Below are 26936 nucleotides of genomic sequence, written 5' to 3'. Positions count from 1 at the left end.
CCCTCCAATGAGCATGGTAAAATCCTCATTAGCAAGTTGGAAGATAACGCTCGGGAGAAAGTCATTGTCACTATAACTAAGGATCAAGGTTTTGTTGTATATACCAAGGAAGGGACTGGGAAGAGGACCAAAGCCAACACAAGGAAAATGGTAGCTAGGGCCTCTTCAGATATCACTCAAATCAAGGAAGCTACTGAGAAGATGGACCAGTTGGAGGAGCAGACAACAGAGCTAATAAAGAAAATGGGTTAAGTCCCATATAGTGTCCTTCTTGAATCTTTTATGTTTTCTATTACTAGTCTGTGGTCGGTGTGTTGTCCTTTTGTAGCTTCCCTTGTTTGGTTGTTGGCTCTATTCTATTTTTCTATGTTTTTTCTATTGGGCTTAATGTCATATTTTTTAATCTATATGTACATTGTTTCAAGGGCCCTTCAAAACCTGTTTTCCTAATAAAAAGAATTGATTTTTAAATATAAAATATTTGTAGTATATGATCAATACGTAAATATTGATTTATTGGTCAAAGTCTGTGTTGGAGTATTTTTATGGGTTTGTGATATTTATTTTGTTTGCATGTCCAATTATTAAATATTAAGTTAATATCAACGCATTTGTCATGGTAATTGGAATGCAATTTTAAAATTATAATATTTGGACATGACATTGTATGTTATCTTCAAATATAATTCCAAATTTATTTGTTTATTTGTTAATCGGCAAATGACCGAAGCCTTAAATTATATTAAAGAAATCATAAATAATTACAAGATTCTTCGTTCTAACAGGCACTAGTAGGAAAGAACAGAGAAAGAAAACCTCCAGTCTAGCGCAGGACCAAAGTTCTTTATTATACAAAAATAAAAGGGGCATTATCCCAGTAAAAATTAATCAAATAAATTTCATAGCTTGTTGCATACAATTATACTTTTAGTAATTTTTAATGTTGATAATCCAACTCCACTTTGAGGAATGTCACCTAGCATTTGGAGTAAGATTCATGATAACCAAATCGCCACCAACCACTAGACAATGTTAATTGTTAATCCAAATTTAGAATATAATCAAAGACCATAACTTTACAATCCAAAAGGGGGGATAATTATAAAGGTGCCAGAGATTTCCAATATGAAATCCTTAATGGAAACTATGAGTGACTGAATCTTAGCAAATAACTACTCTCCTTAGTTTAATAATTATTGGATGGCTAAAATTTTGTGTCTAGATTAATTAATAGATTAAATTGCAGATAAATAAGGGTGATGGTATTCTTCTACAGATTATGAGTGTTAAAATGATTGTATTGTTGTTAACTTTATTATGATGTTACTTGTATTCCATTTTAATTCTGAGATCTTTAAGTTTAATTAACAATCTTGTTCGCACATGTCAAGATATATCCTTGTAATTTGGATTAAAGGTAAGGCTATGGAGATTTAAGATTAATGATAGTCCACAGACTCACTGAAGAATTTTTGGCCATAAGCCAAATCGGGCCAATTGAAATGAATCAAGATAACAAAATATGGATTTCATTAATATTGTCTGATATATATACAATACAAACTATCCAGCCTTAATTCCCCAAAAACTATCCTAGCTGTCTAAGTAAAATGCAGCATGACTGCATCTATTAATCTTTATACATTACATACACTACCAAGGTAAAATGCAGCTAATTCATATCTAAAACTTTTTATAATATATACGTTGTCAGGGAAAACACTACCAAACCCATCCTTAAAAACTATAGACTAACTACAGTTATATCAGCTTTGAAGTTGTAATGACGGAAGAGGGAAAAAAGAAAAAACCATAGCAAAAACATAGGTTTCACCCACAAACCTGGTTAAGTGGCCTGGTTCCATTTCCTAAAGACAATGATAATTTCGGTGGCTTCTTGAAGGTTTCTCGCCCTTGAACCCAGAGGAAATTCATAAGTGTTCCTAGTCCTACTTGACCTGTCGTAGTTGGGTAGGAAAAATTCAATTGCATCCAAGTCAAAAAAATTCACCTCCGAGTGAATGTAGGCATCAAAGGCTTGTAGGTAATTTGTAAGCCAGTACCTCGTTGGGTCCTCTATGATAGCTCGCCAATGCAAAAAAAATTGCATACTTGCCTCCATTCTTGACCATTCTCTGTAAAAGAGGATGTTGTCTCGAATAACCAAACTAGGGCATTTTGGGCTTCTAGCTAGTTTAGGACTACCTAACTTATACTCCATATAGGACTTCGGTAAAGGGATTTTAATTTGTCATCAATGTTGAATACTAATTCCTCCAGACCTATCAGCCAACTTAGGTCAAATAGATTCAGGATCAATCTGATAATGTCTCATTTTCCTACTCCGGCCCTTGCTAGGAAACCTATCCATAACCCTAGTATATCACTATTGGTTCACCATGAGTATTCATAATTGAAAACCCCTTCCCCCAGGACCCTACTAATGGCCACTCTACTCATGTCATCAATTGGTCAAAACAGTCGGTTCCATCTTTTTGACTTAACAGGGCCACAAAAGCCCATAGTTCTACTTTTAAAGGCACACTACAGGCAAATGTTAGTTTCCATAATGAAAAGCTAACCAGCACCTATCTCTAGAAAGGAGGGGTAAAAATGATGAAACTGGATTTAAGGTAGGGTTTTATATAATATCTAGAGGGTAGGATCTAGAACTACTCGAGGTGACGCCATTCCTCAGTTCTTCTGATGATGATTTCCTTCTCAAGTCATGATTAAAGTATCACTTTGATATATTTTATTTCTACAAGGCTGATATTATGTGATCATAGAATCGTGAGCCAATGTATGTACCAATTAGGGAATTATAAAGACAATTATCAAAGGGAATAATTTTGGAGAGTCCTCGGATAATACATGAACTAGCTATGATTAAACATTAAGATGTGTTCTCCATCTGTACCTATGTTGGCTAAGTAATCTGCTTCATTTTTACCTTCTCTAAATATATGGGAGAATCTAACTTCTTTGAATTCTTCCAATAATTTTAACGTTGTTTCCAATCGAGAGTTTATAATCCAGTTTGAAGTTTTTCCTTTCCTAAGTATGTTTAGGATTATCTGTGAATCTCCTTTAATTATAATTTTCTTAATTCTTAGTTTGATACAAATTTGTAATCCTTCTTCTGCTGCTTCTAATTTTGCCATGTTATTTGATGTGACTCCCAGAGGTTTTTCTCGTTTAGCTATCTAGTTCCCCGTTTCTTCCTTAACTATACATCTGATTCCAGCCTTGCCAGGATTGCCTCTAGAGGCCCCATCGAAATTCAATTTCTTTCAACCTTTCGGGGGTGGTTCCCATTTACATTCTTTTCTAGTCATTTTATTATTCTTCATATATGTTTGGGGTGGATTTATTAGAAGTTTCCAATTCTTTTTTATTTTAGCATCCCATTCTATGAATGAGCCTTCTTCTATCATCTTTTTTCTTAAGTCGCTATTTATAACTTCCACTATATTAGCTTCAATTTTATTATAGAGTGAGTGTATTTAGCTCTTTGTCTTGAAAGATTTGTCTATTTCTCTCTTTCCATATTTCCCATACTAGTATTGTCGGGGCGATGTTCCAAAGTTTTCCATATACTTTTTTGCTTGTGTGTTGTGGCCATCCAATTATATGATCTTGTCATTTTTTAGTAGGGGGCTATCTAATTTAGATTTGATTTGACCCATGTCCAGCACTCCTTCACAAATTTACATTGATATAGGAGGTTCTTTGTAGTTTCTGGTTCTTCTTTGCATAAGATACATCTTGATGGGCCTTCTAATCTCATTTTTCTAATTTTGTCTGTTGTGACGATTCTTTTTTTGATAGCTGCCCAAAGGAAGATACCAACTTTTGGAAGCCCTATTGCATCTCGACATAGGTTCATTGGGATGTTTAATTTTTCCCATCCCTTTGAGTTAGTTATTTGTTTATATCCTACTTTGACTTTATAGTTTCTGTCCTTGGATGCTACCTAGATAAGCCTATCCTCCCTATTTTTAATTTTGATTGGCCTATCTTTTAAAATGTTTTCTAGGATCTCTTGGTCTATCTAATTTAGGCCACAATCGGCTGAGGACTTCCATTCCCAAGAGGTTTCTATGGGGGATTTGGTTACTTTGATGTAATTGTTGACTCTAGAGCCCCATCTATTTTTTAAGTGACAGATTATATTGTGATTCAAACCTGATTTTTCAAAGTGGGGTGTCCATTCCAGGAGTCTTCCCGAAATAATGCTTTATCTCCTTTCCCAATATCCCAAGTCATATATTTGGTTATGAGGGGATGACACTTCATTAAGAAATTCCAAGCTATTGAACCTCTGGGGGGATTCCTTGTTCTAAATAATGAAGTGCTTTCATTTATATCTAGGTATTTGTTGTATAAAATTCTAGCCCATTTACTGTCTCTTTCTTGATATGTTCTCCAAACATATTTTGCTCCTAAAGCTTCATTTTTCCATTGTAGGTTTTTTATTCCTAAACCTCCTGCTTCTTTAGGTCTACATATTTTCTCCCATTTGATTAATGTTGCTTTCTTTTTGTCTTCTAAGTCATTCCAAAAGAAGTCTCTAGACTTCTTTTCAATATTTTGATTTATATTCTTAGGTAGTTGTAAACATGAGAGCTCATAGATAGGTAAGGCTAATAATATTGCTTTGATTTTTGTATCTTTTCCTACCTTGGTTAGCCATTTTCCTTTCCATGCTTTTATTTGTTTGTCTATTCTTTCCAAAGTTTGTTCCCAGCCTTTTTTTTTTTTGTTTCCTTTTTCTAGGTATATTCTTAGATACTTAAAGGGGAATGTACCCTTTTTGAGTCCTAGTCTATTGCAGATATAATCTTCTCTATCCACTGTTGTATTTAAGAAAAAGAATTTTGATTTTTCTACGTTGATTTTTTGACAGTGTAGTTATTGAGAAAATTCTTGAACTGGTTTACTTCTTTCTTAGTACTTACTCCGGCTAGAATTGTATCATTAGTAAATTGTTGATTGGTGGTATTTTCCACATTTTTGGTGACCTTTACTCCTAAGATTTTGTTTTGAAGTTGTGCTATTTTTATCGCTCTTCCAAAGGATTCAGCCATAATGATAAATAGGAAAGTTGAAATAGGGTCACCTTGTCTGATCTCCCTTGATATACTAAAGAATCCTTCTGGAGTTCCATTGATGAGGATTGATATTTTAGGGGTGGAGATAAATTGAAAGATGATATTTATTTATTGTTTTGAGAAACCAAAAGCTTCAAGATATTTACATAAGAATCTCCAGTCGACTTTATCATAGGCTTTTTGTATACCTAATTTTAGTAACATACATGCTTCGTTATTTTTAATTGTTGAATGGATTGTTTCTTGGATGATTGAGATGCCATATAGGATTGATCTCCTTGGTACAAAACTTGTTTGTTCTTTTGATATTAGTTTAGGGAGAAAATTTTTGAGGTGATTAGCTTGAGTTTTGGAGAATAGCTTGTATATAGTGTTACACAGAGCTATAAGTCTATAGTCTCTTGGTTCTTCACTCTTATTTTTCTTGGGTATAAGAGTCAAAAAGGTGTGATTGATTTCTACAAGAAGTGTTCCTCCATTCTTGGATGCTTCCAATGCTTTCCATAAATCTTCTCCTATTATCTCCCAACATTGTTTTTGAAAAAAGCTTGAAATCCATCAAGTCTAGGAGATTTGTCTGGATTCATATTAAAGAGAGTTGTTTTGATTTCCTATTGCATGAAGGGTTTGTTGAGAATTTTGATATCATCAGGTGTGATAATCTTGGGTAAAGTTTTCAACATTTCTTCTTGTTTTAATTTATTAGATGTTTCATAATTATTGAGAATATCTTTAAAGTGTTCTATAAATTTTTTTGCTATATTGTCTAGATTATCAATAAGTACTCCTTGTCTATCTTTGATTTTTGGTATATTATTACAATCCTTGTGAAATAAGGTGTTGTTGTGAAAGTATTTCGTGTTACGGTCTCCTTCTGCCAACCATTTTTCTTTGCATTTTTGCTTCCAGTACACTTCTTCTTTTGCCAATATTTCTTCTTGTTTTTTTAAATATTCTTTTTTCTAGTTGGTAAGTTTCATTATTCATTCCATTTTTAATAACTTCTTTGCTGGTATTTCCAGTTTCTCTTCTATATCCACTAGTAAATTTAGCCCTAAATTGTGACGAGAAAAGGTCGAATACACAACTAAAACTGTCGTCGGTCTTTTTTCGTCGATTTTTCGTCACAATAATTTTTCGTCAAAATTTTGACTTTAAAAAGGTCAACTTACCGACAAGAGGTTCGTTGATTTTCTTAGCCCAGCTTGAACTCTTATTTCCTCATTTGCGTCCATTTTTGGTCAAAATTTTGACCAATGTTTTTGGTCAAAATTTCAACCATTTATGGTAAAAAAAAAAAAATTAAAAAAAATTAAAATTAAAAAAAAAATTTAAAATTAAATTAAATATATTGGTAAAAATTGTGTTTTAGATCTTTGTAATATCCAATGAATTCAATTTTCACCCAATACAATTCTTTATTTTAACTTTTTTTAATACCAAATAAATTTAATTTTCACCCAATAAAATTCTTTATTTTAACTTTTTTTAATACCAAATAAATTCAATTTTCACCCAATGGACTAGGAGTTATGACCGCACAAATTTGGGGTACCAATATTAAATAATTTCCAGCTTTTTTTTTTACTGTTGTAACTAATCCTTCCTAATCCTACTGCCCATTTAAACATCCAAGGAGGCAACATGTGGAAACTCTTTGGATTCTGACAAGAACCATAGTTTAGAAGTTCACTAAGTTTTTCTAGTAATGTACATACAGAATTTGAATCAACAAGGGAAAGTTGAAGCCATGCATCTCTTCCACAAGCTTTGTCAATTTATATCTTAAAATTGTATCCTTGTAGCTACATGAGTCTTAAGAAAATCCAAATATCAAAATAATAACAAAGTAATCATAAAACATATGATGCTAACTTGTAAGACATCACATTATCCAGCAGTTGCATAAATTTGATGTGACTTCCTAATAACAAAGGGAAAATGAAACTGAATATATTTATTGTAGAAATGTGCATGTATTCTGTCAAACTGATGCTTTAATTCAACTACCCATAGCCTACATCAACTCCATAAACAAAAGATGCGCCATGCTGAAGCAAGCAATCTGTGAAGCCACCTATGGAAACACCAGAGTCTAATGCAACTTTTCCAGCAACATCAATATTTAATTGCTCGAGTGCTCCCTCCAACTTGTATCCTACTCTGCCAATGGTTTTCTTGTTACAAGGGTGTCTGATGTGACGAGAAAATCCCATGGCATATACAATGAAAATATGTTGTCAGCTACTACTAAAGTCAAGATTATTAAGGATAATCACCTACATACGTATTTTGGAACTTCAACAGTTATATCAATGGAAGCCTTCTCTGAAATAGACATCCCAACCTTGCCTGCCACTTGCCCGTCAACTAAAACCTTGCCTACAAAAGACATAATATTACAAACTTTAAGAAGACAATATATTAGGTTACCAGTTCATGTTAATGGAGGCTACTGTAATATATCAAATCTATTAAGTATTGATTCCAACATGGAGAGTTATTCATATTAATAGAACTAAAGAGGAGATAATATTAAGTTGTAGATATTGATTTCATCAAATCCTACTAGATATTTGATTTCAAGGTGGAAGACAACTTATGCAAAAGAAAATTACATATTATAACTTTACCTCACCTTACCCACTGAGTATAGATTTCAGATAAAAGAAAATGTATTCTTACAAAGTTAAAAATTACCATCAAATCATGTTGCATTTGTGAAATTGAGCCAGCTTGAATTGCAGCTTCCTTATCAATAGTGGTACTGAAGATGTCAGCATTGTTCACCTTCAATAAATCATTTGAGAAGGTCAACTAAAAGTCCTATATTCCTAAATGAAGTGGGCATATTGTCCGTTGAAAAGTAGAAACACAAGTTTGGTGTAATTTGAGGTTCTAGATGACTAAATAGAGAAGATAATGAGAGTTATTTAAGGCAGAATAATACCAAGATGTCTAGACCACCATAATTATCCTTGAGCCATACTGAAAATTTTGAAATACTCTACAAGCTCTCTATATCCAGCTCACGGAATACAATATTGTTGAGACCCTCATCATGAAGGGTTTTGGTGGCTCTCAATCCTCTGCTAAGATATCTTGAAGTGAGAACAACCGTCAAACCATTTTCTGCCAACTGATGTATAATTTCAAAACCTATTCCTTTCTTTTCCCTTGTGACCATAGCTACCGTATCCTTAGTCCACCATCTACATTCAACATTTATCGTCCCAAATAATTCTTTCAGCTTCCAAAAAAATGTTTGTAGAACATAATGAAATGTGACTACTTTTTCAAAACCATTTTGTAAGATCTAAAAAAGTTTAGAGAATGTAATGAAACATTATTTCCCATATCATTCTTTTGACGTCTAAAAATGTTTGCAAAATATAATGTTTCTTTTAACATTACCATTACATTTCATATCATTCTTTTAACACGTTAGAAAAAATAATGAAGCGCAAGTTTTCTATCCATATCATTGTGCCAACATTCCAAAAGTTTTGAAGAACATAATAAAACAACTTTTATTATTTTCATATCATTCTTTTGACAATTAAAAACGTACTGCATAAACATAACTATTTTTTTCAATATCAGTTTTCTAAACTCAACTATTCTTTTCCAAATCAATTTTCTAAAACATCTAAAAAAAATTCAAAAGATAATGAAACACAAATAGTTTTTTACATAACATTTCCTTAACACCGTACAAAAAAATTGGGGAACATAATGAAACTTAAATATTCTATTCCATGTGAACACCCACAACATCCGGACCATCTAGCCTGTGGTATCATGATCATCAGTAACTGCATCACGATATGTTGTGAAGGAATTCAAGTGTAGAGATTCTAAATATTTTAGGAAAAATCAAGGAAACCCTTACACCATGTTTAGGAATGCAAAAAGCCATGTTTTAATTTTTGTTAACTTCATCAAAAGTTTATTGTTGCTGTCTATTGTTTTGCTACTAAGTTATGTTGTGTGTGGCCTGTGGTCAAATGAATTCTTTCTACCATTTTCTTTTGTAATTGTTCTCTATTGAAACATCTTTGGAAGTATTTTCTTCCATCTCTGATGGCATGCTTCAACAAGACTACTATGTAATGGTGGGATATTGTGTTTGGATCTATTAATTCTGATGATAAACTTGTTTTTGCCCAAACTGCAGTTAATTCTCTCCACTGAAATCTTATTGTTTATTTGAATGGAAAGGATTAAATATGTTTTATAGGACAAAAAATATTACTGGGTGACTTCTCCAGAGAAGTTATCATCTCCATTATGTCTTTTCAAGTAAAAAGATGCCATGAAGATGTGAAGAAGTTTGTTAAAATGGGACCCTTCCATTCCAAATCTCATTCCTAAAGTGTGGGGCAATGTTGAGGAGCTGATTCTTAGAACATAAGCCATGAATCGGATGGATGGCCAATGCATGAAGTAGATTTTGAAGATAAAAGCACTTCCAATAGTTTTACTCCAGCATATGTGGATGTAGTTTGTTTAAGAGAAAAACAAAAAGGCTCCTGGTGACGTGGGTATTCTGGATGCAGCTAAGTTTCAGCAGACTTTAGTAGACAGCTCCTCTGACAATGGAAACATGGATGATGCATCTACTCTATTTCTAGATGTTATTGTTAGCAGTTAGTACCTATCCTGAGAGGTGGGTTAGGAAGTGTAGAGAGTTCTGAACCAAATTTTTGGAGAAATGCTAAAGTTACTCAAACCTATTAATAAGAAGGTAATGTAAAATAGAAGGGGGAATAATTCTTGTAGTTACTACTTCTGTTGTTCTTCTGTGATGTATCTCGGTTCATAGTTTCTTACCGTTTTGAGTAAATCTGCCAAATATGTGTACTCAATCTTTTTTAAGCTCTCTAGGACCTGGTCTTATTGGTCTCTCTACTATGATTTGAACTTATGCTCTATGGGAGATAATTTTGGTTATATTTTTTATGAGTTGCTTGCAATAGCTATATTTGTGCACTTCACTCCAATATTTTGAAAAAAATCAAAGTTCTATTTGATACCAAAATGCCAAAAAAATTGATTTAGAAAGAGAAGATACCATGAACTTTTCTATTTGGACTTTGACACAGTATTTTGTCTACAAAATATTCTAAACTCCAGATTTACCTTTCTGAATTCCATTTTATAAAACACCTTTTATATAAGTGCACAAATGAATGTATGTTTGCATCCATGCATGTGTCTTTAGAAATTAACATAGATGTAAATGATCATAGGTAAAGGAAGGCATGTTCTTTTACCTTAATGCCTTTCTTGGCCTTTGGCTCCTCGTCGCTTTCTTCTGAGCTCTCATCCTCCTTAGAGCTGCTCCCCTCAACTTTTTTTGTCGGTTGCTGCATTTTGATAAGAGAGGCCATCAATAAACTAACATGCATCCTTGGAGGGATAAATTAGGCCCTAATTCAATTAAATTTCAAGCAATTCAGATCCTAGTCGAATGAGTGCTTTAATTGGGACCCATGGCCCTAAATTTGAGTTTGCCCTAAATCTGAGTTTGCATTAAACTTATAGCTTCTTCTATCAACCATATGGACCTAAATCAGGCCTTAATTTAGATGAGGCATGACATAAATCTGCCCTCTAATCGAACACACAGTTCCAATTTCAAATGCAAGGGCTTGATAACCAAATGTGTGGCCCATTGTTCAATGATTGGCCCCAATATCCAAACATGTGGGCCTCTAATTAGGCCCAGATCTGAATGCATTAGGCCCTACCATGAAATTTGTGAGCTAGATTTTGTAAATTGGACTGGAAAGAAATGCATTAGGCCCCAAATTGTCTAACGTGTAGACCTGAGGCCTTAGATCTGGCCCCTTGCTCAAGAAAATAGGCCTAATGAGGCCCAAAACTCAAAAAAATAGACCTTAAGAGAGAAAGAAAGAAATGAGAAAGCAACTATAGGAAAGGGAGTTAGAAATGTTGAAAGTGTTGAGGCACGAAGGTTGGCACAGTTGAAAGCTGATACACAAGAAATGACACATCAATCCAACTTCACCTCTACATGGGAGAAAATTGGAGACACCAATCTTGGGCCATTTGACATGAAATTTTATAAGGGATAGAATGTATGGAGTCAACCAATCCAAGGTGATCAAGATGATCATTATGAGTGGCATCGCACAAGTAGCGGTCTTCCCTCCTATACATCAATGGACAGAGTTAGTTTTAGAGATGCAAAAAAGCTACACTCTAACCACAAAACAAGTCCTCACATCGAAGGTAAATGTTGCAGCTCCACTCACAGTGGATACCATAAGAGATTGATTTTAGTAAAGATGAAGGAGATCTCATTTTGATGCATGGTCACCTGGGCATGTCCAGGGGCTGTTCGGAGGAAGAAGAGATTCTTGGCATATGTTCTCAATGGACTCTAGCAACCACCATGCATGGTGCAGGGCACCCTGGCAAGAGCATGAGAGGAGATTCATTTAGACTCATGAAGATCAAAGTGAGCTTGAAAGATTAAGAGTTAAATGTAATCGAATCTATGATCCATCTTTGTATTTGATGTTTTGATGTAATGTGTATTTGATGTTTTGATGTAATGAAGCCTAAAACTATAAAGGCAATGTAATAGAGGTAAATGGTATTGAAAGATTAAAATGCACATAAGGGGTTATTAAGGGTCATTTTGTGGATCCTAGCCTAGTTATGGGATTTAAAGACCTATATGGTATTGGACCAATGTAATATGGTCTCTAAAAGCCATTAAATATTGTAAAAGCACTAAAAGTGCTCAAAAGTTGTACTTTGCCATGTTGGCAATTTAGGTCTAGTAAGGCTTGTAAGGGGTTTAGGTGTCTTTGGAAGGGTTAGTGAAGTTATAAAACCTTTGAAAAGGTTATTGAAATTTATTAAAGGCATATATGATTGTAAGTTGTCAAAGTTGACACTTTGTGTCAACTTAGACAACAAATTCCAGTTTATAACTGACTCTTACTATTACGGTTAGACAGTAGTGGGTATTGGCTTTGTTTGGCTATTTAGTGGAAGGTGGTCAAGTTTTAAAGGAAATTGAGAGTTGGTGTTTGGAATAATAAGACATGTAATAGACTCTGGAAGCAATAAAAACAATTTTTTTCTCTATTAACTAGCCACTATTCTGGTACAGTCATAACCAATACCTTTGAAATGATAGTTGAGTTTGGCTCTTGATTGATCATGATGTAGGAGTCTTAAGGAAGTTTTGTCCTATTCTTTTCACAAATTTTCTTCCTTATTTCATAGTTTTTAGGTTCAAATAATCAGGCTGGTGTTTGTAAGACAGTGATTGGCAGAGCACAGTCGGGTTTAGATTTGAAGTTTTCTACAATGTGGCAACTCTTACACCCTCTGTGATTTATGTGATTGGTGGAAGATTTCCACAATGTTGTAAGTACTTGTATATTATTTTTTTTCTACAGGAGAATAGAGAATCTTGGTGAAGAAGCAGTGTTGAGTGTTTATTTGTTGATTGTGAAAGAGCCTATGTGAGCACCAATCAACATGAATGAGCTTTCCTTCAAGGATAATGATATTTGGTGAAGGAATATGTATGGGGAGGACATTTATGAAGTGTTGGTGCAGTCTTTTTGTTTTGGTGATGTTGTTAGAGGTCTCATTGAACAGGCCCTAGTTTAGTGACCCTAGAACCAAGGGTTTGGCGACAAATGAATTAGATGGCTAATAAAACCTGAAAAACAAAAGTTATTGTCTATCAACTACATATTCCTCTTAGTAGCTCTGTCTTTATTTTTAAAGCTCTTAAATCAAATTTTACCACAAAAGTTTCAGTATCATCCATAAACTGGCATCAAGTAGAAAGTTGAACACAAAAAATATAAGAAATCTCACCAGTGTTGAGATAGCTGGCCACAATTTTCAGCACATTTCTTTGGACGAAAAGTTCCTTGATAGTTGCATCCATCTGAGCAGACACCATTGACATGATAAGAAGGCCAGTACCATCCAATTTTCTGACCATTTACCCATGCTTTGCCTTTACCCATTGTGCTCAAATTCAATCCTATTGGATCTTCACTAGCTGGTGCATCAAATGTTGCCTGTACAGTAATAATTTAAATTTTAATGAAAAATGTTAAACAAAGTACACAAATTGTAACTGTGCAAACCTTTTCATGGTTCCCGTGGTTGCTGACACAATCGTAGATTTAACATTTAACATCAGGAGTATACCTTGTACCATGTTAGTGGTTGTCTCTAAGGGACAACTACTCCTTTCATCCATTCAACAAAGGAATGCCCATCTATTGTATGGAGATCCATTGATTCACCTTTCAAACCAACCTGCATGCACAAAAAATTAGATATGCATCTACATAGAAATATATTACAAAATGAGCTGGAGCTGTATTATCAACCATAATAAATCACAAGATTCCAAACAAGCATTTCTCCCAAAAATCTGTACCACACATTTGTAATCCATTCAATACCATTCACCCTTTTACATTTGAACTCCAAAAAAACATCCTTTATGTCAAAAACTAATGCTCATATTCTTGAATATTAAGGAAGAAACTTAAGTTGTTCTAGAATCTGAAGAGAAAAAAATTAAAAGACACCTAGGTCCACTGCTCACAAGTAAAATGTGTAGAGTCATCATGTTATTATCATTTGCGAAGACATATATAGAAAAAATATGGTGCTGTTGGGATGTTTGGAAAGAAAAATAATCAATTTCAATTCAAATTGTGATATATTAAGCAAAATACAAATATCACCAACTTAACAGGAAGACACAAAATGACATATTTGATCCAAAATTGATGACTTCAACCGTGTTTTATTACTTATCCATTTGTGCTCTCGAAAACATGTATCATATCTAAATAATTTAATCAATAATTAAAAATTTAAATGTATATAAACTAGTCTTTTCTACTCCAAATTATAGTATCCTATTTAAGAAAACAAAATAACAAATTTGCATTAACATGGTTCATACCTAGTAAGACCACTTTTGTATCGACAAGTCTCATGTTCCCTCCTTAAAGCCACTAAGGGTAAGTGGACCAAGAATCCCTATATTCCAAGATTCAAAATGGGGTCCAATATTCTGTAACATAAACAGATAAATTAGGAATTAGTATCTAATGTGGAAAAGCATTATACTATTATAGTGACAACCAGTAATATTATATCTTATTTCATTTCACATAAACAACTAGTGACTAAATTCTTATACATGAAATTAGACATAAAACAAGATACTGGCATCGCTACACCTACTATTTTCACTTCTGCATCTACCAAATAAGACAAAAATATAGAAGCAACTACACATATGTGGTTTGAAACAAACCTGTAAACCAACTTTCATACTCAAGAGTGCAATTATGTTTGTTCCCACCCTAAGCTTCACACCGGATGGATATCTCACTTTAGGGTTTTCCTTGCTTCCAAATTGAGAGCCTGTCAAAAGCATAAATCCAACATGAAAAGTCCTCCCAATTCTCAATTTCTATGTCTCAACATCCAAAAAACAAAAACAAAAACACAGACCAAACTAGCAATTATTAGTCCACTCTGATTGTCTGACTCAATAGCACTAAATTAGAAAACACACTCTGAATTCAGGGATGTTGGATGATCTTATACCTGCAATTTCTCCATTGATGAAAACATGCAATGCATCACGTACTAAATCTATAGAAAGAACTGAAAGACCACCATTCTTTATAAAAGGCTCATCCTCACCAACTTCAACACTATACCATACATGATACAACAAACGTATTAATATGTGAAACTGCCAATTTGTGCCCAGCAAAAGAAAACTCTTAGGTTTGAATTGATTCAAGATTCTTGTTTAACAAACAAGATTCATGTTCAACAAACAAAGTTACAAACTAACCATATGACTATTCATCAAGTAGTCTTCCTATCCACAATTCAACATTAAACATTTAGAATCTAGAGGAAGCATTAAATAATAGATCTACTTGGAAGAAAAAGGAAAATAATTGTTTATGATTTCCTTAAATATTCCTCTGTTATCAAGAGTAACATGTTAATATTTAATGGAGTCAAAAACTTAAATTGTTAAAATAGAAGAGCATTCAGAGCTCAGATACAATCAATACGGATACCGTAAAACAAGTCAAATGTGAAGCGTAAATGAGAAGCAAGGAACAACAAGAAAAATATTTCCAAAAATGGAAAAGATATGAATGCAAGACACTGAATTAAGTTATTCCGCAAAAAGCATAAGCATGCAAGAGATCAACTAAAGTTATCTTGTGATCTATGGAATAGAACGGAATTAATTTTCTAACCTTTCTAAGATACAGTTACAAATCTCAACAATGTGAAAATTAGAACCAACAGAAAAAAATCGTTCTAATTAGTAAGAATGTTCGATAAAATATTCACCTCGGTAACCATTTAGAAAACTACAGCATTAAACAAAGATGTGGAAAATGTATATCTCACCTCGTAGTGTACCACAAGTAGTTGGTATTATCTCTTGTAGTGTTTATCTGCTCCAGCAAACCTATTGCAGTGAGAGAGCTATCCGCATTGGAGGTAACATATTCCTGGAATGATTCCCAAGAAAATCCCTTAACGGGTGTCATTTTCATTTGAGTTGTTTGGACAGCAACCTGTCATAGAGCATGTGAATTTATTAGTGCCATAAATTCTGCAACTCATGTGCAACTGAAGTAATTCAAATACATTCTATCCATGTATTAAAGAAATATAATGTACTCTAGAAGAGAGCATATTTTAATAAATAAATTTTCACTGTGAAGATGAAAAAATGCAGAAAATCCTTCCACATTGCTCCTTTCAGATAAGCATTGAGATTAAACAGTAACAAAAGTTTCATAGGCAAGTGTGAACATTTCTTTTAAACAAGATACTGGCACCCCTACACTTATTATATTATTGAGAGAGGTTCCAGTTTAACAAAGAAGCATGACATGAATCAATATGCAAAAAAGTACAGAGAAATCCTGCACATTGCTCCTTTCAGATAAGTATCAAGATTAAACAGCAATAAGAGTAGCAAGGATCATTCCAAAATATTCATACTTAACAATGAAACCCTCATCTTGTTAGGACTTGATCAAATAAGAACATGTAGATCGCAGTTCAAAAATAAAGGGCATAGATAGTCTTAATTTGTAAGCGCGTTGGCATTTTAAAGAAATTAACTATCACCTTGGCAGTATTGAACACTGAGTTTCTGCAGTTAGGGAGAACGCTAACAGACCAAGCAGGGATGTGATAGTGCCGATTGTTAAAAAAGACTGTTGCATCAGAGTTTGCATCAAAATTTGCAAGGAAAGCAGCACAACTTCCACACCCTGCAGAATACACATAAGACTGAAAAGACAATGTTGTCAGCTCATTGTGTTTATAATAGCATTATCAACTTCTTAATTTTTTTTCCCCTTTTTCAAATGAGACTTTAAAGTTTAATCTAAAAATAGTCTATGAAGTAGCAAACCAGTCAACATGCTCAACTTACTTTGTAATAAGTGCCAAGAGAGTTAACTTGAGGATCACCACTAACTAAAGCAGCTTCACAAAGCTTTATAGCCTTGTGTAATTCCTTAAGATGTCCCCACTTTGGTTTCCTGAGAAGCCCTACAAAGAAAGGAAAAGAACAATAGTTCATGTTCTAATTCCTGAAGACTTTATAGTATTTTTGAGATACAATAAAAATACCAAGCTCAAAACAATTTACATGTTTAAAAATACTGAAGATCCAACTGATTTAATTTGACCCTAAGGTAGCAAGGAACTTAAAGCGGGATATAAACCTCATCTTTGATAAAGATAAACAAATGTATTGCTCTTTAAGAATTTTATGTAATTCAAAAAAAATTATCTGTTCTAGTTTGACACTGTTAACAAAGAAGAATATCAGCACAAGTCTTATCTCATGCCTAGCAAAACATACCATATTCATCAATAGGTGCATCATAGTCATAACTAGTTGTAATGAAAGTCCCTCCTACAGTACGGCCAAAAAATTTTCCGCCATGATACTGCAAAGAAGAGAAACTGAATTAATATAAAAAATGAGGCCATTTAAGAATGGCATGTGCTAGGATAACCCATTTTCTTCAAGGTGAGCTCTACCATATAATAGTTCACAAATGATCCTCCTTTCTGAATAAAGTGAGCAACTGCAAAGGCCAGATCTTCAACAGGTCTATGAGAAGTAGTACCCCCAAATTCTGTAAACCTACAAAAATAGTAGACAGTGAACTTATAATTATAATGTTAATGGCATTCAGTGTACCCACTGGTTAAAACTTAAAAAAGAAAACACTTTACTATCATTTCTTAAAAAGCTAGAATCTGCAAGCCATCAAGAAGACCGATTGCCTAATTACTGCAAATAGCACTATATAAGAAATTTTCAAAATTCAACAGCATTGAGAAGAGGGAATGATCTGTACCAGCCACTCCATGCCTCAGTCCACATTGATGGTTTGTAGGGTTTGTTAGGTACAAAGTTGTCACAGTAGAAATCGTTGCAAGTGTTAATATGTCAACAACATTCAACAAAAATTGCCTTAACACAGATTCATGGTAATGTTGTAAGAAACACACACACCTGGGACATAATAATAGGTCCATCTTGAGACTCAAAGAGCCCTTCACTCTTCATTAAGTCCACAACCTTTGATGTGAAACTTTGCATTGCCATCTGCAGTATTCATCACTTATTCAATATGAGAAACTGGATCAAATATTATGCATTAAAATCCTATAAAGATACAAGGCATTTATAAGTCTTAAAAGTGTCATCATTTCATAGAGAAGCACCTTGAAAGGCTCGTTATCCATCCTAAAGTTGATGTCAGGGAAAAACTTTAACAGAACTGGAAAGCCCCTACAAATTGATCAATAGCATTAATATCCACATTTAATAAACCATGTTGGGTGTTTGAAAGAAGAGAACCTCGCATGTAATATAGATCAGTTACAGAAAATTATACCCAAAATTCCATTCGGCATAGACATAAGGACCAATTTGAAGGCTGACATATAATCCTTCATGTTGCACTGTCTTCACGAACTTTACCAGATCAAATCTCCCCTCAAAATAGTACTGCAAAAGCAATAAAGCAATACAGAGTCAAAAATAACTTCAGTAGCTTTGGAACCTGCAACATACTATGAATCTAAATGCAGCCCTATACAACATGATGTCTTCCTCTCATCAATTGCAGTCTACCCCTGCCATTTCATATATAAGAGCTCCACTTATCTTCATTATCTTTAGACCTACATGATGTCTTCAACTCGCTACTGCAACATGCGAGTACCTAAGCCAAGTTATGCAAATCTAGTAACTACTACTTAAGGAAATAGTTATGGTTTATCCTCACAGGATGATTTAAATATAAAAAGAAGCAGGTATGTGGTTAACAAGTTTCCAATCACTTCTTGGCTATCCAATGAGAAAGCAACAGGCTTTAAAATATACAAGCTCACAGCTATGATTTTAATAACCCATTCATGAGGCTTCCATAGACCTATACACTTAGCAAAAGTGTGCCAAATAACAAAGAGGTAGCATGCAAAAAAAAACAAATTGCGCACAAACATAATGAAATGTTTTCTACCTTACGAATTCAAATTCAATTGTTGAATGACACTGAGAACTTTGTGCACATGTTATAGAAAAATTTGAATGGTGCAAAGGCTTGTGCAGCAGATAGAGGTCTGCACAAAGAATTGAACAATGATCAAAAACCATTCACCCTGTGTAATAGTGCTAACAATTTGTACAGATCATGCAGAAGTTTTATCATTAACACACAAACTGAATTATTTGCCTGAGCTAACACAAGGCACACAGAAAATTCTAATTGAAAGCAGAACAGAAGGGCAATAGGTACAAGCCTTGAATTTGTTTGATGCGTATCTATTGAAAAATGTTCTAGAAATTTTCTAAAAGATAGATCAAGCCATGCACAAAGGAGAAGCCTTGCCTTGCTCCATTTCTTCACAAGAAGAGCAATAGATACAGAAAGCCTTGCCTTGCTCTATTTCTCCATTTCTAATTGAAAGCAGAACAGAAGGGCAATAGATACAAGCCTTGAATTTGTTTGATGTGTATCTATTGAAAAATGTTCTAGAATTTTTCTAAAAGATCAATCAAGCCATACACAAAGGAGAAGCCTTGCCTTGCTCTATTTCTTCACAAGATGCTTTTGGAACTAGATAAATCTAATTTGGTCTCATGAAAGTAGAGCCTTATTTCGAGCTACATCATGTAACATGCACATGGATATAATACTTGATATATTAAAAAATGCAAAGGATAAACTTTGTTAAGGTAAAATATATCAAATTGGAGATTAAATTCCAAGATAAAAAGGAATTCTAGAACTTTTTATTTTGGGTTCATGAAGCTTAGAGCTCAAATGAAACCATGTGGCTTTTACACTAATCTAGATTAAATGGATATTCACATAGGTCTCCCACCCTAGCTCATAATATCTTGCAAGAGGAAACATGTCCATTAATAGCAAGCAAAATGGAGCACACCAAATTTCATGACTGTTCCAATCTCCAAAAATATATATGCCTACCAATTTACATTGGTTTTATGGTCACAATTTGCAACTTATAGCCGATGAACCCTCTAAGCATGTGACAAAATGACCCCTTGAACCTACCTAACACAAAGAGCTTTTGTATGCGAAGGGAATACCTTAGCTGGGAGGGGGGTTTTCTACAAGCACAAAGGTTGCATCTAACCTTCAACGCAAGCAATAACTATCCAGTTGCCTATATAAGCTTTGATAGCCTCCTTGCCAATTAAGCAACTAAGGAAACCATTTCATGAAGATCTACTTCACTGATGAACAACAATCCAAATATCCAACATGTCAGGAAAAATATGGAATTGAAATGAGAAATGGATATCCTGGTGGCCAACTGAAAGTAAGGTGAGTGAGAAATCATATACATCAGGTTAAAGTTTTGGTTGTCTCTTGAAATGTTGAAATATGGTCAACTTCTAATCCATAAACATTGAAACCTATTTTTGTTGTTTACATTTGAATTTGCTAGTTAAAGTTGAAACGAATTTTATCATCATCATCAATATATTGTGCTACTATAGAAGCAAATTGAGATGTATCTGGGAATAATGATATTAAAATACAAGTTGGTTTATGGAGATGCCAACATGTAGCACACGTCCCTTATGTTGGTTTTATTGGTCATGTGTGAACTTGTACCTAACTATTTGGGTATATGCCAGCTTTAAAATTTTAATAGTTTGAAATCAAAAGCACTTTTCTCACACATAGCAGTTGGATGTTTACATCTTGTGGAGCTTAGGTAAGAAAAAAATATAGGAACTAATTGTACGCATTTGAGATCTCATGTTGCAAATATAAGTGGAATGCCCTCTTCCAATAATGAGAGCATTATGTGGTGTTGCCCTATCTCTAGGGCTTATCCTATTAATGAGTACATTTCCATTACAATTTGGAGTATTTCTATCATCCTTAGCCAGTTCTATGACATCTAATTTCAGAGTTCTGATTTGAGCAAATTGGAACCTTTTTTTCTGTTGATTTTTTCCCAGACAACTCATATTGTTGAAGTAGGCTACACACCCAAATAGGCCTTTAGTCAAAGAGATCTTAGATTCATTTGGAAGATAATTTCACAAGCTTCTTAAAAGGTGTTCATGGTAAATATTTGCAGCAACACAAAGGAAGTAATGGTCATCTAAAATTGGCCTTGTGATCCTATTCTTCATGTACTATTTGTACACAAAATTAGTGCAAATTATGTATATGTTTCCTCCCGCATTCGCATCCAAAAAAAAATCCCTGCTTCTGGAATTTGCATCTGAATCGGTAACTTAGCAATAAAGGATGAAGTTGAGTTTGTTTCCCAAACCACAATGGTGGAATGGATACCCCTCCTATCCTTCACTCACAAAATCCCTCCAACGATCCATGCTTGCCAAGTGTGAAGGTCTAAAATACAATAAGGGATGAAGTTGAGTTGTGCTCCACATCACAATGGTGGAATGGATACAATAAGAGATTCTATTGAGTTTGTGTCCCACATCACAATGGTAGAATGGATAGCCTTCCTGAGTAGATTGTGTTACATCCCATTTTTCCATTATGGTCTTTTTTGGGGATTCAAGAACATGAATGTTGAATGATTAAGACGTTGGTTAATCATTATATTAGGAGGATAAATTATGTCAAATGATAAAATTATACCTTTGATGATCATGTTAATAATAAGAATTATATTTTACAAAAAATGGTGTTGATATATGTATACACGTTATGTTATCCGACTACCATATACCGGATTAATGTAGTGGATGCAGGAGAAGTGCTTTCCGAGAGAGAGAGAGAGAGAGAGAGAGAGAGAGAGAGAGAGAGAGAGAGAGAGAGAGAGAGAGAGAGAGAGAGAGAGAGAGAGAGAGAGTATCTCCGGGGAAAGGGAAGTAAATCCTGCAGAAAATCCATGATCATCAAGAATATGAAATCACACATACTCACACACTGGTAATTCTTTTATGTGGAATTAATATGGTTAACTGTTAATTTGCAAACTATAAATGCTTTTTTGACTTCTTATCAAGGTTTGAACTACTCTCCAAACTCTTGCAACAGCATAGAATAAAACTTTGACTGTGTGATTTTCTTTGTACTAAGTGATCCTCCTTGTACTACATCTATATCTTCTTAAGAAAAAATAATGTGTGGTTATAACATTTTTTAAGTCTGAAAGGATGCTTTTATGTTTATAAATCTAAGAAATGAAATCATGCATACTTGTTTACGCATATATATTTGTCTTCAAGATTCGAGTAATATATAAATAATGGAAAATCAAATACAATGAACAATCCATTATCTAACATAAACAAAATCAGCCCTTTCAGAGTGAAACAAAGATATCTATAAAAGAACAGAAACTCACCGATTTCAGATTGCCTTTACGTGCTCCAATATGAAGAGGAGTCCAACCCCTATCATCTATTTCATGGGGGTTGGGCATAGACTGCCTGTGGATCAACCTTCAAAATGAAAACTGCCTTTCTTGAGGCATAATACACCCAACTCAAATTCAATTTAGCAAAGTGTTCAATTAGATCTCTCATCTTATCATCTGGAAATGGAAGAGATCTACTAAAACCCCTAAAACTCTTATTTGTGACTTTTCATTTTTGCTTGATTTAAAAGATGAAGGAATGTTTCTAGTGATACGCACACCACTGCTTCAAAAGCAAGCAAAAGGGAGAAATTGGGGAGCACAAGCGACAAATGTAGAAGAAAACAATGTGAATCAAATGCCAAATTAAGAAAACCCTCACACCATGCTCATGCTCCAGCTCCAGCTCCTTCACGCGTGCTCCATGAAACAATCAAATTGAAAATAATTTTTCATTTCAAAGTTAAGCCTGTGTTGGTCGAAATTTCGACCAACATGGGCTTAGATTTTTTAAAAATGAAAATTTTCCTTTACAATCTGACCAATCTAAACCTTTTTGATTGATGGTCGAAATGTTTGGTCGAAAAATGAGGTCAAATGTAGTAGTGACTGAAAAAGGAAAAGGACTTGGTTTACGTGCATTCAAATCTACTACTCCTTAAACAAAGTGGCTAAGAGGGGACACAAGGGACTGAGATAATAAGCCCATAACATATTGACTTGGATCTTCCACTTCCCACTTTGCTACACTTGATGTTGATGATGACTATGGGCAAATTTGTGGGCATTGGAGTGCTAGTGCCAATGCCAATGCTAGTGGAGCCCTATTTGTGGTTCTTCTAATTTACCACTACCTATATCATTTAATATAGATAGTGATGATATTTTGTAAGTCCCATATTATTTATTTTTAAATGATGACTCACTGTTGACAATTGACATTATTATTATTTAATTTTAATATATATTATAACATTTGAGTTTCACTAATATATCATTAGTATTTTGAACTGAAATACTGCTGCAAATATGCATATTTTATATTTTAAATGTTTTTGTATTGACGAACTCAACACCAGATTCTTTTTGATAAACTCCTCAAACTAGACCTATGAACCTGAACCCAAACCACTACGAAGGCCAATAACTTAGATTTTAAGTAAACAATCTTCGAGAAATTATTTCTTTATGTTATGGCCCCATCTTGAGCATTGTTTGCTCTTGTGGGTTTATGCATACATTGTAGGAGTATCTTGCCTTTGTTTGACTTGTTGTAGAAAATTATCTCCTACTCATTAATTGATGAGCTTAAGCGGATTTCTAATGAATGGTTCATAAGGCACAATATCTGGTGAAGATTTTGCAAATGGGGTTGCAAGCAAAGTGGGTTTAACTAGAGGAAACTCCGTAGTTAAGTGCACTCGAGCTACAATAGTATTGGGATAGGTGACCTCCCAAGAAGTCCCAGTGCTTCACCTCTGTGAGCATCACCTAGATTCAATGAGTGCTAAGTGTTCCATTTATTCTCATGAGAGATGGGTTTGGTGAACCACTACTCATCAAATATGGGTCAATGAGTTTGACTCAAAACTCACACAGTTAAATCCTAATAGTGATATCACAATTTGACTTGTTGTGGAAAAATATCTCCTACTTATAAATTGATGAGCTTAAGGGGTTTTCTAATGAATAGTTCATAAGGTGCAACACTTGGTGAAGGTTTTACAAATGGGGTCGCAAGCAGAGTGGTTTTAACCATGGAGGAAACTCCATAACTAGGTGCGCTAGAGCTAGAGTAATACTAGGATGGGTGACCTCCTGGGAAGTCTTAGTGCTTCACCTCTGTGAGCATCACCTAGATCCATTGAGTGCTAAGTGTTCCATTCATTCTCATGAGAGATGAGTTCAGTGAACCACTACTCATGAAATATGGGTCAATGAGTTTGACTCAAAAACATAGTTAAATCCTGATAGCAATATCACAATTTGACTTGTGGAAAAATATCTCCTACTTATCAATTGATGAGCTTAAGGGGATTTCTAATGAATGGTTCATAAGTCATGACACTTGGTGAAGGTTTTACAAATAGGGTTCCAAGCAGAGTGGGTTTAACCATAGAGTAAACTCGGTAGTTAAGGTGCTCAAGCTGGAGTAGTACTAGGATGGGTGACTTTTGGGGAAGTCCTAGTGCTTCACATCTATGAGCATCACCTAGATCCAATGAGTGTTAAGTGTTCCATTCATTCTCATGAGAGATGGATTCAGTGAACCACTACTCATGAAATATGGGTCAATGAGTTTGACTCAAAAATCACACTGTTAAATCCTGATAGCAATATCACAATTTGACTTGTGCAAAAATAACTCACTCTTATCAATTGATATGCTTAAGGGGCTTTCTAATGAATGGTTCATAAAGCATAACACTTGGTGAAGGTTTTTCAAATGGGGTTGCAAGTAGAGTGGGTTTAACCATGGATGAAACTCTATAGTTAAGCGCACTCAAGTTGGAGTAATACTAGGATGGGTAACCTCCCAAGAAGTCTCGGTGCTTCACCTTTGTGAGCACCACCTAGATCTAATGAGTGCTAAGTGTTTCGTTCATTCTCATGAGAGATGGTTTCGGTGAACCACTAGTCATGAAATATGGGTCAATGACTTTGACTCAAAAATCACACAATTAAACCTTGATAGCAATATCACAATTTGACTTGATGTGGAAAAATACCTCCTACTTATGGATTGTATCTTATCAATCACTGTTTTGAACATATATTATACATTTTATTAATGCTACCTTTTTATGCATAGGCAATTATGAATTGGAGTGGCAGTTGCAAGAAAGCAGTCTTGGTTCATTTCATTATAAAAATAGTTCTTCTTTGGTTGGGTCATAATATTCAACTAGCAACCTATGATCATTTTTTCCCATCGACATTCTCAACAATAGAAAATCGTGTAGAATCTTTATGTAAGTCACTTGACCTGATTTGAATGAAGTTCTTATGTAGTTGATCAGATTATTGTGTGTTGTTTTTCAATTGATTCTAAGTCTTTCTTATCTATTTTCAATAGTAGTAGTTACATAGAGGGGATGCAGGGATATGCTGATAAACTTAAAAACATTTGGAAAATGCTTCTATATAGTGAGTAGCTACCTCTGCTCTTTGAAGAGCTATCCTTGAGTTTTTTTTTGTGTTGTTGATGTCATAGACACACCTACACAACCATTTGTGGAGCTTTCGCACAAGAAAATTTATCATATGCAAGGCTTCCTTAAATGCAGCACAGCACAAGATAGAATGCAGATATGAAAATGCTTCTTGTTCTAAAATGGCTGCACAGAGTGTTGGATCTGAGTAGCCCATCTACAATTTCACTTTTTTTCACATGGGTTGTAGCAAATACGATTAAAAATTTGGGATAAAGTTCTGGATGCTTGCTAGGAGACACAATTTGATTTAGATAATATGAAAAGAAGATAACGAGTTCCAATCTTAAAGTCAATATATCAGATCAAAAGATCAAAGCTTGTTGTATAGAGAATGATTCTTTTCCTATGTCTATGGATATACATGAGAAAAGATGAGCAAAATTTACAAGAAAGTACTGTGAATTTTTCAAATTCTTTTTAGTGGTATCTCCTTTGGGTACTTTGCTTTGAGGGGTCTGCTGCAGGTTTTGTATTTTTCCACATGGTATTGATTCTATTTGTTGACACATAAGGTAGTGATCTATAGTATAGTAGATAAAAGTATTTACCAGCTACACTTAAGTGCATGCAATAATTTTTATGAGTTGTTTGATTTGAAGGGACATTTGACATTAGATATTTAGGTACTATCTTCCATCCTGCCATATATCTTTGGTCTTGGCCTAGAAAATAAAAGAAGATCCAAACTACTTACCTGGATTCTGCTTCCAGCGACCAGCTAGAGAAACCAGAGATTTGATGAAGATCCATACTTATCAAACGTGTAGCTTATTTCCTCCAAACAGAGCTTTGTTTCCTCATCTTGTGAGCAATTCTTTGTTGCTTCGTGACCACAATCTTTGAAGTGAAAAAGAACTTGTTCGAAATAGAGCGGATGCTTACCATCATGACAAGTGCTTTCACATAGGTGACCACATTGGAGAAGAGCCCTACAAATTCATCTGATCTATATTGTCCACATCATCTAGAACAATGAGCACCCTGATAGATTTCAGACGAGAGGCGAGAATTCCCTTCCCTTCTTCTATATTCTCAATTGATATATTTTGAACACCGAGATCTTCTACCAATTTTCGCTATTTCTTGTGCAATGCACTTTTTGAATCAGCATCTCTCATATCGAATAGAAAACTAGACTTTTCCATATCTATGTATTTATTATTAAATAATTGTTTGGCAAGTGTGGTTTTTCCAGAGCCACCCATGCCCCAAATTCCCAAGATTTGTAGAGTGTGATGGATTTTTGCAGGCTGAAGTGTTGTTCTTTCAAAGTCTAAGAGAGCCTCATCTAGACCAACTGGATGTTTGGCAACCAAAAATTGAATATTTTTTATTACTGATAGAACACGATTAACATTCTTAAGCACTCTACCAGAGTCACTGAACAAAACAAAATAGAACAGGGCAATTTTCATTTACCATGACACCTATTTCGAAAAGCATAAGAAAGAGCAAAAAGAGGCACCGAGCGTAAATAGAAGATGACTGATAAGAAAAGAATGAGTGCTAAAAACAAAGTAATTACTACTTACTCGTCATTATTTATGATCTCGCCAATATTGTATGAAACTTTGTTGATCACGTCCTTCCACTCCTCAACCTTTCCTGAGCTATATCAACC

The 26936-nt window shown here is 34.3% G+C and overlaps 1 pseudogene; it reads right to left on the bottom strand.

Annotated features, from left to right (window-relative positions):
- Nucleotides 1–7120: 7120 nt before the first annotated feature.
- On the bottom strand, nt 7121–26065 carry LOC149575762 (beta-galactosidase 5-like; annotated as a pseudogene).
- Nucleotides 26066–26936: the final 871 nt, after the last annotated feature.

This window comes from Cupressus sempervirens, chromosome 2, assembly GCF_028749045.1.
Source record: "Cupressus sempervirens isolate cs-2001-9-10 chromosome 2, ASM2874904v1, whole genome shotgun sequence".
In the NCBI taxonomy this organism is placed as follows: domain Eukaryota; kingdom Viridiplantae; phylum Streptophyta; class Pinopsida; order Cupressales; family Cupressaceae; genus Cupressus; species Cupressus sempervirens.
Note: the sequence above shows the minus strand (reverse complement) of the source record. Positions and strands in the feature narration are given on the sequence as shown.